The 14,678-nt window shown below is 37.1% G+C and overlaps 1 pseudogene across 1 annotated transcript in view; it reads right to left on the bottom strand.

Annotated features, from left to right (window-relative positions):
• Window positions 1-14,678, bottom strand: part of LOC148732252 (tetratricopeptide repeat protein 37-like) — a 29,514-nt pseudogene extending 14,836 nt beyond the window's left edge. Inside the window, exons 1-23 of the transcript XR_016000323.1 lie at window positions 14,524-14,678; window positions 13,885-14,028; window positions 12,947-13,038; window positions 12,617-12,689; window positions 11,776-11,868; window positions 11,522-11,551; window positions 10,922-11,029; window positions 10,229-10,370; window positions 9,587-9,631; window positions 9,213-9,347; window positions 8,367-8,468; window positions 8,092-8,152; window positions 7,866-7,938; window positions 7,598-7,693; window positions 7,422-7,478; window positions 7,195-7,241; window positions 5,649-5,775; window positions 5,025-5,104; window positions 4,116-4,215; window positions 3,343-3,395; window positions 3,045-3,116; window positions 1,126-1,161; window positions 783-867 (exon numbers count right to left, since the gene is read on the bottom strand). The product of XR_016000323.1 is annotated as a tetratricopeptide repeat protein 37-like (transcript). The remainder of the gene's footprint in view (window positions 1-782; window positions 868-1,125; window positions 1,162-3,044; window positions 3,117-3,342; window positions 3,396-4,115; window positions 4,216-5,024; window positions 5,105-5,648; window positions 5,776-7,194; window positions 7,242-7,421; window positions 7,479-7,597; window positions 7,694-7,865; window positions 7,939-8,091; window positions 8,153-8,366; window positions 8,469-9,212; window positions 9,348-9,586; window positions 9,632-10,228; window positions 10,371-10,921; window positions 11,030-11,521; window positions 11,552-11,775; window positions 11,869-12,616; window positions 12,690-12,946; window positions 13,039-13,884; window positions 14,029-14,523) is intronic.

Raw genomic sequence — 14,678 nt, 5'->3', positions numbered from 1 at the left:
CTCACTGATTGACTCACTGACTGACTTACTCACTGATTGACTCACTGACTTACTCACTGACTGACTTACTCACTGATTGACTCACTGACTGACTGACTGACTGACTGACTGACTTACTCACTGATTGACTTACTGACTGACTGTAAGACCGACTGACAGATTGATTGACTATGTAACGAATTAACTGCTGAATTACTGCCTACCTGACGGAAAGACAGATTAACTGGCCAACTGTCAGAGCAAGACAGACTGACTGACTGACTGGCTGTTCACCGACTGATTGAGTAATGCATTAATCAAAAAGACTTGGAAGAAACCTAGTGTTTTCTAAGAAGGGTTACAGAACAATGATACTTAAGGTTATTTTTACGTTACTACAATTTATTATATAGATACTGATGAAATACCAGGATTTCTCCTTTTACTAAAAGATCATATCTTCACCGTGCACAGTGAAGATACTATTTTTATCTTTCACGCGTGTAGATATTGGTGTGGCCATGGTTACCAACATAATTACCCAATTGTTGTTTCGAAAATGAATAAAAAAAGTTGTCTTTTAAGTGGAAATTTCATCAGTATCTATATAATAAACAGAACATTACATGGCCGCTTGGGGATACAAATTTATCTCCTCGTGCTGAAAGTATCTCTCACGAGTGAGTGCTGCGAACAAGTGAGAGATACTTTCAGCACGAGAAGATAAAATTCGTTTCCCCGTGCGGCCATGTAATATCCTCTATATATTTCACGGTTAAAAATCATGAGCGGAAAGTTCAAACCTCAGAAGCTTTTGTAAAAGCCTTCATAGCCGCCATGTAACTTCCTCGACTCATATATGCTTCACCAAGACATTCCCAGCAATGCCTAAAAGACAAATGAAAACAACAGCAAAAAAAATTCTTTAGCAACCAAACATCAGTCTGCATATTCTCCACACGGTTTCCTAAGGTGCGGAAAAGGGAGAATTTGTTCAACAATCAAGAGCGTCATTGGTTGGTGATCATTTCTGTTAATCTCGTGACCTCAATGTTTGATTCTGAGGTGTTATTGTAAGGAGAAATTAGATGCTAGTCACTCTTAGCTGAATGAAAATCAGAATGTTCCACTGTACTTGCAACCTACCTGTCTTTAAGATCAGCTCTTAGGGCACTCTGAAAACTTATGTGAAAAACAATTCATATTTAGAACTTAAATAATACGGATTTCTTTAAAAAAAAAATACAAAAATACAAAAACAGCAAAAACAACAAGAAAATCTTGGAGCGTATTTGGATGATGTGTCATAAATTCAAATCATAGTAATCACAAGAGCCAATAAGAGAAGAGGAAGATAACACAAGCAGCCAACGAGAACTCACAGTAAAACCAAGCACACTGCCTAAAGCACGGGAAAATGCGAAGTCATGACCAGGTCACGACTGGTGGTAATTTTTTGAGGAGGTGGCGCAGGTTTTCTGGACCAAGCGAAGAAAGCAAAACCAAATTAAGCCTGGATTACTGTCGACACTCAATTAAAATTGCTCTAAAGATGATCTTAATCTAAGGGACCAGTCATTTATTAGAGGGAGGGGGGGTTGGGCTGGTGCATTTTAATTTTCATATACATGATTTCCCGTGGGCCTGTTCTCGCCACTGCATAACATAACGTAGCCCCCTTCGAGTCTGTACATGAATTAAGATGACCCACCCTCAACCTCAGAAACAGTCATAATACAACTTAAATAAAACTCACCGAACTATTTAAAGCAAATAGCGAAAATAGGAGATAATAATAATCGTATTTATAATCGTAACAGTGGCCAATTTACCATTTCAACTTTGTTGATACAGAAGAGAAAAGCTGGACAAGAAGAGAATTTTGGTTTAACCTCCAAACTAGTCTGATAGTTTTTTTTTCCAATGTGAAAGGACTGCTATACACCATGTTATGTTGGTTTGTTATCCCATCGTTTTGATAATAAATCATATTTGACTTGTTGATTCCTTCAGTGTTGTTTCTTTTTTGTGAAACGGAAATTGGAATGCACAAAAATACATGGCCCCTCAGAAATGGTGGCACAATTTTATGCAGGCCCCCATTTTCTAGTGCACAAAGAGGTATGATCCCCCCATCTGCACCAGCCCACCCCCCCTCTGATAAATGACCCGTCCCTAATATTGAGACAAACACACAGTAAAAGGCTTGTCCAGGGAAAACAGTTTTGTTCTCCGAACAGTTTTAATGTTTCCTGAGACGAAGTTGAGAGAAAAACTTCTACTAATTAAATTTTTCCCGAAGGAGAACACATTGAGTGAAGGATTAAAACAAACAAACAAGCGATGGCCAAACACCACAACTTTCCCTCTTCTTTTGTGGGTTACTGGTAAATTTTAACTAGAGGCAATTTCAAACTGTTATTTGGCCAAGACCGGTATGGCTTTTTAATGCATATTTAGTGTTTCTGATGCAGCCTTTATTAGAGGGCTGAGTTTATTTTATAAATTATTTGTAAATATATACCTTTTGATAAGCGTTTAAAGTCTAAACTGTAAATCACGACTGAGTATTTTCCACTCGAATTTGTGGCCCAAGCACGAAGTATGCGGGCCAGAAATCCAAGTGAAAAAAAGTGAGGTTCTGTAACTTACAGTATGGACCCCAAAACACCAGGTTAGTAAGAAATTTATTAATTATCTCTGGGTTGAAGTAGAGGGGAAAGTTTTCAATTTAAAAAAACCTTTGAATTTAGGGGGATGAACAATGAAATACGGTGCGCTAAATTGGCCAATCGCAGCGCACGTACTAACTGAGAGATATAATAATATGCAAAAAAAGCTGAAATTCAATCGAGATTGTTTGGCTGATGAAATGTAAAGACAAGGACTTTCTAATTTGCCCAGTTGCAGAGTACTTGTGTTTTCTTCTTTTTAATGTTATTATTTTTTCCATCTACAGTGTTAAATTGAATCTGAGCTGGTTTCATGATCGTTTCCCTTATGGTAAACAATATAATTGTAAATTTGTCGAATACATTACACAAGGTTACGACAACTTCACTCACCAGGATATGGCTTCTGTACTTTCGTTCTGTTTCAAGTGAGACAATCCAAGCCGTAGCCACGCCCATTTACCCCTTGAGAGAACAGCGAAGGAACACATCAGCTCGAACAGTTTAGATTGGATTAGAAAGCTATTGAAAGTTGTGCGTAATTGGGTCTAAATAACAGGACAAAAACTTCTAACGAAGAAATTTGTTGATTTTCCTTACCAATAACCTCTACTTACTATGGTTTGACAAAATGAATTAATTGTAAAGACATAAAAAGAGTGAATTACTATATTAGACAAATAATACGCACTCTCCGGGCGATGATGCTGACATAACATTCTTGTACAAGTTGAGTGCAGCAACCTAAAATAAGCGAATAGTTGCAAAAATCAGTAAAAACCAAAAGAATAAAGCGTATTTCGATTCAGTGTCGTAAAACCAAAACCAAAGCAATAACTACAGCCAATTATATCGAGGAAAATATCACCAGGAGCCAATGAGAACTCAAAGTAAAAACAAGCAAACTGCCTGAAGCACGGGAAAATGCCGGTGACCAAGTTGCGACTGGTTTCAGTTTGAAATTCTGATTGGTTCAGAAAGTGGCGCGAGTTTTCTGGACCGATCACATAACCAAGTAAAGCAAAACCAGAGACATACTGGATTACTTTCTACACTCAACTGAAAATTGATCCAAGAAGCAGAGCGAGGTACTGAAGACAATTTGGTGCCATATATTTTGCTGTTCATGTACATTAAATGAAACATCGATCTACATGATAAATATTTTGGGCTAGTTGTGAAAGAAACAATAGACAAATTTGTCATGTCACGAGCATGGGACAAAGAAAAAAAATTGGAGTTCCTACGAATAATTGACTTCTGATCCTCGGATTCCGCGCTTAAATTCTGATGCTCTTTGAAAGACACATTTCCCATATGAACTTAGAAACAGCCTTTCCTCATTGTAGTAATACATCCAAGCGCGAGATGCCACGGTCAGCTTCCATTCCTCACGAGGGGCTCAGACTTTGTGAGCATCTAAGCTACATAATCAGCAATAACAAATTGAATCACGTCATTCACCTCATTTCCCATTTCCATAAGGGAATCTCCTAAAGCTATTCCTGCGTCAACGGAACTTGGATCTAGGTCAAATGCTTTCTGATAACATCTACTGGCTTTGCTGAACATTGATACAAGAATTAATGATTAATCATTGTGATATCATCTTTTGTTTTATTTCTATATTCTTCTTTTATCATATGATTAGCTTATATAGCTGAGAATAATGAGGCATGTGACTAAACTGTCCTCAATACACCACTAGACGATATACATTACATTAACAAATGGATCTTTTCAGTAGTAATCATAGATAACGTCATCGTTTGGGCTAAAGTGGCCCGCGAGGCGCACTGGTATTCTAACCACATTCTGACATCTTCTGTGATTTCTAAAGGTACAGGCCCATGGCAAGGTGAAATCAATTTGACTAATACGACAAATAAGCAAACACTGTGAATGGTGAAGTCACCTTTACGTCTTTCCTCCAATAGATCATAAGAACCAATCAAAATGCGTGTATCATTCAATTTATGATGTAAAGAAAATGGAAAAGTGTTGGACATTTCATCAGACCAACTCAAGAGAATTATGCCTTGACCAAGGTGTTCATTGATGTTTTCAGTGGGAGGGCAACTGATTTTTTCACAGGTGAGCAAAACTGTTTGAACTGAACTTCTTTGTAAGATAAACTTTTCTCCAGATGGTCAAACCAAGTGAGCAAAATCATCCTCACAAGCGATAAATTTACCCAGTACCTGGTCCTGCAGGACCATTTTCACTAAAACCATCTCATCAAATATTCCATGGCTTATCCAGGGGTTTCAGTAAGTTCTCCCATAATCAGCTGCTGATGTCTATTTTAGGAGTTTCATGGTTGATATCATATTTAACACGTGAGAAACATAAATGCTGTGTCGACTACAGTACCTTAAATCTTTTAATACTCTAAGGTAGTAATGTCCCAAGTACAGAAATGAAGGAGAGTAATGGGGATCCAACTTGGCTGCCTAAACAAAATTATGTCAGACATTTTCATGGTTTAACTTACACTACAAATCGAAGAAAGAAAGCTGTCATTTATGAAAGTAAGACAGAAAAAATGGCAATTTTAGGTTATAGGGAATTGGTTCATTGTTTAGCATACATGCACAAATTATGTATGCATGCAGAAAGTCTGGGAACATGAAAAAACCTAAGAGTTTCTAAGGTACAGCTGAGAGAAACTATAACTGGCCTCTTTATTGCCCTCTAAACCCCCAAACTAACAACCATAACTAGTTTAAAGTTTGTTACAAGTATATTACTAGTTTGAAACATAAAATAAGATAAACACTGCTTGGTGTTTCTTTCCACAGACAGACCCAAATTTAAGCTGAAGAGACTCAAGGCTAAACATGATGGTAACTTTTGTAGCTACGATTTAACTGAATCCATCATGATTCATGTACAAAAGCGGGGGAAAAGCATATAGAGATACATATTACAGATACTGTGCCAGGCTAGGTACAAAGTAGGACATGTTTTAAAATTAACAAATAATTTTTTCTATACCTTTAAAAACTCTGCCAAACATTTTTTCTTGTCAGCTCTCAAATTTCCATCCATTTCCCAGTACAACTTGCCAAGCAGAAAGTGGTAAAATGCACAATCTTCACATTTTTCTATTGCTTCCAAAAACCTAATTTCAATGAAGATACATTCATTACAAAAAAAGAAAAAAACAGACAACAAATTAAATAATTTTACCCTATGGTTGTAGAGAAACCTTTGGCCTCTACATTGTAGTATGTCATCTTTAAATATATTCACTAATAAAAATAATTAAACAGCACATGCAAAGGTTATTTATATGAGCAGTGGTCAAAAAGCATCTCTTGTCCAATAAATATTTCAAACCAACAGAACAGTAAGGTTAATTTTCATATGAAGCACCCAAGAATATCCTCTATTAGTATATGCTAAAACAGTGGATAGTGTTGAAGGCGCGCTCTGATTGGCTAGTCAATCTCTGAATATCCTTTGCTATTTACCTCCGAGCAACTCGGGAAAAAATGGCATCCAGGTTTGCATCCGTGACAAGCGAAGAAATCACTCAAATTAACGACGGTGGTGTATATTATCTCACTGTTTTAGTATATACTAAAACAACTATTCACCTCAGTGTCGGTGGTTAGCGGTGGATATTTACCGAGCCAGGAAGCGGCTCGGTAAATATCCACCACTAACCACCTCCACCTTGGTGAATAGTTGTTAATTAGTATATGCTAAAACAGTGGATAGTGTTGAAGGCGCACTCTGATTGGCTGGTCAAACTCCAAATATCCTTTGCTATTTACCTCCGAAGAATTTTGGAAAAAATGGCGTCCTGGTTTGCATCCATTACAAGCGAAGAAATCACTCGTTAAATTTTTGGTGGTGTATATTATCTCCCTCTTTTAGTATATATATTTTAACAGTTCAAGCTTTCATCATATTTATAGGAAATTATTATTTATTTAGGACTTTAATACTATTATATTACTATTATAAGTTACATTTTATACTTTATTGTAAATACACAATTCAGCTCAGTGGCTGCAAGCTTTTTACAAATAAACTATCTATCTATCTAATACTAAAACAGCTATTCACCTCAGTGTCAGTGGTTAGCGGTGGATATTTACCTCGCTGCTTCGCGGCTCAGTAAATATCCGCCACTAATCACCTCCACTTTGGTGAATAGTTGTTAACTATTCTAAAACTGTGGATGGATTTGAGGGCACTTCCTGATTGGCTTCTCAAACTCTGAATATCTTGGCTATTCATCTCCAAGCAATGAATGGGATTTGGGCTCAAAAATATAGTAATTGTTGCAGGATTAAACGAGTTTAAGTCTTGTTTTTGTGCTATATTATCTCATTGTTTTAGCACATACTAATAAAAGCAGCTATTCACCTCTGTGTCAGTGGCGGGTGGCAGATATTATTTTTCTTTCATGGCTCAGTAAATATCCACCTCTAGCAACCTCCACTTTGGTAAATAGTTGTAAATAACTAACCATCCATTAACATCCATCCTCTTGAAAACTCAAAGAAAAACCTTGTACAGTCAAACATACCTCAACTCTGCATCATCAAAGTAACCCTCATGGAAACTTATTTGACCCTACAAAAAATTGGGGAAAAAAAACAGTCATCACACACAAAAAGGCTGAGTGGAATGAAACCCTGGCAATAGAAAGGATCACTGAAAAAGGCATAGGGTAAATAAGCAGAACTAGAACAGTATATTTAAGGACAAGCTGGCAAGAGGGAAAGACAAAGTCACTGTTCTAACTTCCTTTACCTGCAAGGCGAGGGCTGATGAACAGCTTTTGTCAATGGTTAAAGCTTTCGCACAGATCTGAAACAAAGAGTAATTACTAAGTGAGGGACTCACCATGCAAAATCATACTGATGAGTTCTTATATCAACACAGTTTATATGAACCCACACTGTATACGACTGTCACAGTATATTCACCTGTGTTGCCTGCTGAATATCACCAAGGGTGAAATATGTTTGTCCAAGTCCTGTGAGCAGTTGGGCCTCCTCTCCACACCCAGCATCTGTTAGTAACTAAAATGGGGAAATGCCAAAACTCATTTTACATTTTAAAATTTGAGTTCCAAAAAGACAAAAAATATGCAACCAAAAGGTAGAATTTGACATACAACTTGGCAGGTATTCTACTTCAGGGGAAGGACACAAAGTTTATAATATTACTGTAACATCATACGTGTGCGTGTACCTTCACATATACTTCTCTGGCCTTTGCTGCCTTAGTTGGTCCTTGTTTCCAAAGAGCTTCTGCCATGACCAACCTGACACAAAATTGCAGGGTTGAAATATCAATTTTAAATTGCCAGTTGATTAAATAGCAAATCCTATGGCTGGCTCATCCTCAAAGAAATTATGTTGCAGGCCTGCATTTAATAAAAAGATAAAAGGAAAAACACATACAAGTGTTTTTGTACCTTAAAATCTTCTCAAGCTCCTTTCTTGAATCTGGTATGGAAGACTTTATACATCCAAGACCTTTCCACAACGCAACAAACGAGAAATCACTATTAATAACTTAAATTAATTTAAAACTCGTCAGATCTAAAATGTTATAACCTATTAAAACTTTCCTACTAAGTCTTTTAGCACATTAGAGACAGCACTGTGAGCTAAAATAAATGAATACACCTAGCAAAATACCTTATGTACATGTTGTTTGACTTTGAATTTTAGAAGCCACAACACAAACCTTTCTTTGCACTCTTCTCAGCTTGTTGATAATCATGGAGGCTAATCTGTGACTGACAAAGTATCAGCCACCCATAAGGACAGTCAGTCAATGACTGCAAACCTAAAATAAAGCAATATATTTTTCACAACATTTTATAATAAATAAATAAATTAATAATAAATACATCAATTGAGGCTCCCCCTCAGGGCCTTTTCAACCCCATGCAATGTAGACAAACTAAGTGCTTAAAAATCCCCACTGGCAGGAGGCAGACCAGTGGGCTATTTACAGAGCGCAGCCAAGGAGTTGAACGAGGGGCAACCGAGAACAAATCCAGTGAGTGGCAGGGTGGAGGACTTGAACCCGGGACACCAGATTACTAGTCCAGCACCCTGACCACTTGGCCTGATGCTGCCTCCTCTATGCCTTATCCACTTGTATTCTGTTCAAGAAATGGATTAAACTCTCCACTTCACATGCAGCCTGTATGTGTTCCTAATTAAATAATAAACATTTCTATGAATGAATGAGAGTGCTATGAAAATTATGTTATATAATCACGTAATCATATTAATTAATAAGCTAAATACAACTTTTACAATTGATGAATTTGACCTACAGTGTATTAATTTTAAGTTCTGTTTGAATCTATAAATCATGAATGTCACTCTTTTCTTTCACTGTTTCTTCTTCTTCTGTTATTTCTTATTACCAGACTACTGCTGCTGTGATTGTCTATTCTTTTGGTTTCCATCCTTTATACTTAAAGGCAATTGTCTACATGTACATGACAAAAATAACATACATCAGACTCTCTATAAGATGTACACATAACTGCTTCCTATAATTGCAATCTTCATTCACCTTTTTGCAGTAATTCCCGTGCCATTACAACCTTTTTTTTCTGAAAAAGAACACTTCCCAATCCAACCATGCCAATCCCTGATCCAGGGTAAATGTGACTCAGTCTTTGGATTGTAACAGTTATTTCTTGTGTTGCTGTAAGTTATGCAAAAGAATGGTTATTACAGACTCATGCCTAATACAAAATCATTTATAATGCAGTTGAACACCTGTTTTCTTCTTTGATTCCTCAAAAATTAGGTCAAAATTATGTGCATGTTGACACTGGATATTCAATTTGAAAGTAGTAATTAAAGCAAAATATATGTTTGCTTGTTTAAATCGTTAAAGATTAGCTGAATGAATGTCTTAATGACTAATGAAGAATCTCTTACAACTTGCAAAATCTCCAGATTCATTTTCATCTTTAACCAAAGGTCCTAAAATAAACCATTTATTTCACAGGATCACAAGGCTATTAAATTTATTTTTTCATTTGTTTCATATACAATGCTTAAAGTCAATTTCTATATGAGACCAAACACTAGTTTTGTCTCATGAGCACTAGTTTACTCATAAAACATTGATGAGACTTAATATGTTATTCACCAGCTAGCGACTTTTCATTTCCACTGAGAACTAACAGCAGCTGCTCCCAACTATTAACCCTGGAAATTAAAAGAACTCTCTAGAATTTCAGGGCAGGTTATTTAAACAAAATTTTGGCAAAACCATGTTCTATGCAATCTCGTCAAGAGGGCCGAAAGCTAATGGTAGAAGGAAATTTATTTAATCAGATCAACCCTCTCACAGAGAATCTCCGAGACCCACTGCTTACATAAAACTGCGGTTTAAGTTAGACCTCATGTAAATAACCAGCCCTAAATCTATTTCAGGATCCAAATTGATAAACAAAAATAAGACTATTCAAGTAGGATCTCAAAATTGCAAAGATAACAGCTACATAATACTTTTGAGATGTACCACTTCAATATAATCTTGTCAGTTGGTAATTTCAGCTGTTATGTGACACTTACGTGAAGTTGTCAGAGACTGAAGATGGGCCTTTGTAAGAATTTCCAACGCAACCACTGAGGCAGGAAATACCTTAATCATGGATTGAGCTTCCTTGAAAATCTTTTTTCTCTGTTCATTGAACAATTCATTTTCTTCACTGACCTGTTTAACCAGAGGAGAACAGAATTTGATCCATGCTGTAAACCAAGAAGGATTGTTTCAATGATTTCAAGTAAGTTTAATTATTTTGTATTTCTTCTTGTTTTACGCTTGATGAGGTATCAGAACTACAATGTACACAAACATACGATAGGCAATCTCCCGAAACCAGTGCTCAAATTAAATGAAAAAAGACAATCATAATTAGCAATCAGCAATCACTTCTTTCTACCATGCTGTGGTACCCTGTGTTTCTAGAAGTATTCCATGATTCTCCACTTTTCTCACAAGGCTATACAAAAAGTATCAAGATCATCCCAAGTAAAGTTAATCAATTTTAGGTCTAGTTTCTATAATTATTAAATCACTTATCATTGCGACATTCCTCAGTTTTCTGTGACTTCATTTCCCCCTGACATTATACCCACAGAAAACGCTTGCCCAGGAATATTTAAATTGTCTTTCAGAAGCATTCAAAGGCTAAATCTTACCTGTTGATGAAGGTGAATCATATGTGGACAAATGCATAGTTATTTAATTTATGAACAATTTACCTGATTATTAATCAGAAGTCTGAGGTAGTTTTCAAAGTGTATTTCAAGATCTTTACTTGCTTCTTGAGGCTGGTCATTATGTAGAACATTCTCATAAGCTCCCTGCAACTGATAGTGACCAATGCATGTATGGTATCAGTGGCAGATCTAGGGGAGGGGCCTGGGGGGCCTGTCAGCCCCCCCTTATTTTGGGTAAAAAAAAAAAAAATTGCAGGAGGAGGAAAAGTCAGCAGGTATACACACACAAATAAACCAGGCTCCCCTTCTTCCTTAGCTCAAGGTCTGGATTTGCTACTGGGTAATACTGTATAGATTGGAAAAACATGGATAAAATTTGCACATCTTCAAAATCCTACAACAAACAAATCATTCCAGTTTTCAAGTAGAATGCACCAGACCTTGGTTTGTAATGTAAAAAGCTGCTCAGGACCAGTTACAAACATGAAATTAGCTTCAGATTAAAGGATGTAAGATTCTTTCCTGCTAAGATGTTTCAGAAAAAACTTTAAATCAAACTCTGACAGTCCAAGATTATAGTATGTGCAAAGGATTCTGGGAGATCTGATTGCTTACTGTAAGAAATGACATAATGCTGCCCACCTTTTTAGAACCATCCTCATCTAATTTTCTCTGGAAAAGATATTTCACACAAAAAAAAAGTTATTCAATACATTATAGTCAGTAGCTATCTCCAGGTAGGGCAATCGAAACTGACTGATCATGAAACCAAACTCAAAGAAGTCCCAATGGCCATTGAGGACCAAGTGAAATATCAAAACTAGTCAGGGTAACTGAGAAATTTAATGTATTACTAATAGTAGAATCCAGCTATTTGGAAAATGGGTGACTCAAACCTTTTCAAGGATCCTTATGATTCTCATCCAAATGCCCAATTGTCCTGCGGGATCATTAGTTACCATGGTAATCTTCTCCCACATGTCTGCAGCCTAAGTGATTACAACTTATTCTTGAGAATTTATCAACAAATTGAGAGGCCCAGTGGCCTCATAATTAGTGCACTTGACTCAAGATCGAATGGTCCTGTTTCATGCCCTTGACAGGGACATCATGTTGTGTTCTTGGGCAAGACACTTTACTTTCACAGTGCCTCTCTTCATCCAGGTGTTTAAATGGGTACCTGCAAATTTAATGCTGGGGGGTAACCCTGTGATGGACTAGCATCCCATCCAGGGGGGGAGTAGAAATACTCCTAGTCACTTCATGCTTTAGAAAGCAGAGTTAAATGCTGGCCTGATGGGCCACTTAGCTCATAGACAGACTTTTTTTACCTTACTTACAACTTTCACTAAACAGACAAGTATCTGGACTAGATTAAAAAGGCTACACTAGAATAAATATATCTTATTAACCAAGTGCGAGGGCCGTACTGAGAGAATATCGGCCCGAGGTCTTGACAGTACGGACCAAGCACAGCAAGGTCCGTACAAAAAAGACCAGGGCCGATATTCTTCCAGTACGGTCCCGAGCAAGTTTGGTTAATAAGAGATTTATTATACGACTGAAGTTCAAAGAGGCACAAGTGCGGTATCATTCGGGACCATTCGGGACAGTGCCTGGTCCAATACTTAGAGAATATTGGACCGGCAATAGAGCATTTTGATTGGTTGATTTTAGTTATTGGCCCTCTGACTGCCCGAGTCGTGTAATAAAGTTAATTATTCACTAGGGAGATACCTTGAGAGCTTCATCATGATTCTCGTAAACTTCAGCCAGTTTCCTTGCAATTTCCAACCATTTTGTAGTTTCACTGTCAACAAAGAATTAAGTGTCAAAAGATTTGTTGAGTTCATTAAGTAAATGTGAGAGTGTTTGATTACAATGCACTTACATTATTCAGTTTCATGATCAACACGAATAATATGCCAGTCATCCATTTCAAATCAAACCAATTTCCATGATTACTACTTTCAAGTTGGTCTGCATTTAAGAAGCTCATTACACATATCATATTGGCTGTCTTAGTTTTAGAGTAAGAGCTTCATGTATTCACATGACTTCTGTCACCTCTCATACATCTGCAACAATTTCTCATAAACACCAGGAAGTTCAGCTTTATACTGTAGATTCTCCTCTTTCTCATAGAGCACAGCAAGACCCTGACATGAAAAAATATAAAAACATACATCACAAATAAAAAACTACTCATAACCGTTAACTTTACCTATGACTATACGACCTCTAAGAGTTACTGCCATCTACATGATATGTCTCCTCGCACCTGAAGCACATGTTCACTTAACCCTTTCACCCATGGAGTGACCAGCATCTAATTTCTCCTTACAGTGATATGGCAGAATCCTTCATTATGGTCACGAGAATAAAGGAAACGATCACCAACCTAAGAATTCTTGATTGTTAAATGAGTTCTCTTCGTCAGTACCAAAGGAAACGTATAGAGAACAGTATGGAGAATATGCTACGGCATAAAGGGTTTAGTTAATCCAGTATGTACAGTCAATATCTTATTAGAAAAGAACATTGTAAGGCTGTGGTAGATGGTATGGAGAATATGTTACGGCATAAAGGGTTTAGTTAATCCAGTATGTACAATCAATATCTTATTAGAAAAGAACATTGTAAGGCTGTGGTAGATGGTTGCAGACATCTGCTGCACAATGTTCCCTATAAAATCACAGCAAGTTTCACATCAGTGGAAAGTGTACAATTATGTATCACCAGGCAAAATTGCTGTGTACCAGTTTTGTATAAATGTAATTTGATATTTTGGAAAGATTTCCATATGACCCCATACATGAATTATGCATTCCCATCTCATAAAGACTAAATATAAAGGTTTCTTTGCCACACTCTATGCATAATTAATGTATGGGGTTACCTGGAAATCTTACTGATATTTCCTTAAAAAACACTAACAATCCCAAAAGTGTGAATTGTGCCATTAACATAAACCAAGATCTCTTGACAAGGATATGATTCTTTACCTGCCAAGCAAGGGGCTGTGTGTTATCAGATTCAATTGCCTTTTGGTAAGCTGCGTGGGCCTGATCAGCCTGACCCAGTTCTGATGCACATTTTCCATAGAATACCAAGGCATTGTAGTTGGCTTTGTCAGCCTTCAACACGACCTGTAGAAAGTCAGTTTGTGGTAAAACTCTAGGAGCAATTGCAGTATACCTTGCAGCTCAGTCATTTGCATAATTTTGTCGGCAGCCATCAAAGACCGAGGCATGAAACAATAAAAGCTACGATCGAAGATCGGTTTGATATCCTAGAAAAGCTATTTTTGCTCTTTCTCACAAAGGGCAGCGAGACCCTGACATGACATCTTCGATCGTAGCTTTTTACGTATGCAGCAATTTAGCCATAATCTACTTGATACAGAAGCGTTTCTCTCGATATGCTAAAACGGACCGGAGAAGACTGCTTCACAAGTAAGACCTAAAAGTGTAATTAATTTCAAATTGGAGGACAAGTGACTCATAATCAGAAATTTCTTCACCCACTCCGTAAGAAAGTAAACATCCTGATTTGTATCGATCCGTGTTACCGGAAAATTTTACAATAGGCAGAAAATTGTAATATCTATTGAACATAGAGTAGTAAATCATTGTACACGGTACCTTGCAGTGCTTGAGAGCCTCTTTATAGTCCCTGTTCTTGATACACTCTCGAGCATTTTTCAGTGCATTCTTTATCTCTTTCGCCGCCATAGTGAAAATAATCGCGGGCGCGGTTGAATGCAGAGACAGGTGTGTGGTATAGCACAACGCAAAAC

The sequence above is a fragment of the Stylophora pistillata genome, chromosome 4 (assembly GCF_964205215.1).
Source record: "Stylophora pistillata chromosome 4, jaStyPist1.2, whole genome shotgun sequence".
NCBI lineage: Eukaryota > Metazoa > Cnidaria > Anthozoa > Scleractinia > Pocilloporidae > Stylophora > Stylophora pistillata.
Note: the sequence above shows the minus strand (reverse complement) of the source record. Positions and strands in the feature narration are given on the sequence as shown.